This window comes from Sciurus carolinensis, chromosome 5 (assembly GCF_902686445.1).
Source record: "Sciurus carolinensis chromosome 5, mSciCar1.2, whole genome shotgun sequence".
In the NCBI taxonomy this organism is placed as follows: Eukaryota; Metazoa; Chordata; class Mammalia; order Rodentia; family Sciuridae; genus Sciurus; species Sciurus carolinensis.
Window position 1 is genome coordinate 33,610,650 of NC_062217.1, and position 1,298 is coordinate 33,611,947.

Consider the following 1,298-nt stretch of genomic DNA (forward strand, 5'->3'; position numbering starts at 1 on the left):
GCATTTAATAAAAGAAGTAAAACTCAACAAATTAACGACCTAACACTACAGCTCAAAGCCCTAGAAAAAGAAGAACAGAACAACACCAAAAGTAGTAGAAGACAGGAAATAGTTAAACTCAGAGCTGAAATCAACGAAATTGAAACAAAAGAAACAATACAAAAAATTGACAAAATAAATAGTTGGTTCTTTGAAAAAATAAACAAAATTGATAAACCTTTAGCCACACTAACAAAGAGAAGACGAGAGAGAACCCAAATCACCAAAATTCAAATGAACAAGGAAATATCACAACAGACACGATTGAAATACAAAACATAATTAGAAGCTATTTTGAAAATCTATACTCCAAGAAAATAGAAAATTTCAAAGATATCAACAAGTTTCTAGAGACGTATGAATTGCCTAAACTAAACGAGGAGGACATACACAATTTAAATAGACCAATTTCAAGTAATGAAATAGAAGAAGTCATCAAAAGCCTTTCAACAAAGAAAAGTCCAGGACCAGATGGGTTCTCAGCCGAGTTCTACAAAACCTTTAAAGAAGAGCTCATTCCAATACTTTTCAAAGTATTCCATGAAATAGAAGAGGAGGGAACCCTCCCAAACTCATTCTACGAAGCCAATATCACCCTGATGCCTAAACCAGACAGAGACACATCGAGGAAAGAAAATTTCAGACCAATATCCTTATTGAACATCGATGCAAAAATTCTGAACAAAATTTTAGCAAATCGCATACAAAAACATATTAAAAAGATAGTGCACCATGATCAAGTGGGTTTCATCCCAGGGATGCAAGGTTGGTTCAACATCAGGAAATCAATAAATGTCATTCACCATATCAACAGACTTAAAGTCAAGAATCACATGATTATTTCAATAGATGCAGAAAAAGCATTTGATAAAATACAGCACCCCTTCATGCTCAAAACACTAGAAAAAATAGGGATAGTGGGAACGTTCCTTAACATTGTAAACGCCATCTATGCTAAGCCCATGGCTAATATCATTCTTAATGGTGAAAAACTGAAAGCATTCCCCCTCAAATCTGGCACAAGGCAGTGATGCCCTCTCTCACCACTTCTATTCAATATCATCCTTGAAACTCTAGCCAGAGCAATTAGACAGACCAAAGAAATTAAAGGGATACGAATAGGAAAAGAAGAACTCAAACTATCCCTATTTGCTGATGATATGATAGTATACTTAGAGGAACCAGGAAATTCCACCAGAAAACTGTTAGATCTCATAAGTGAATTCAGTAAAGTAGCGGGATATAAGATCAGTGCTCAT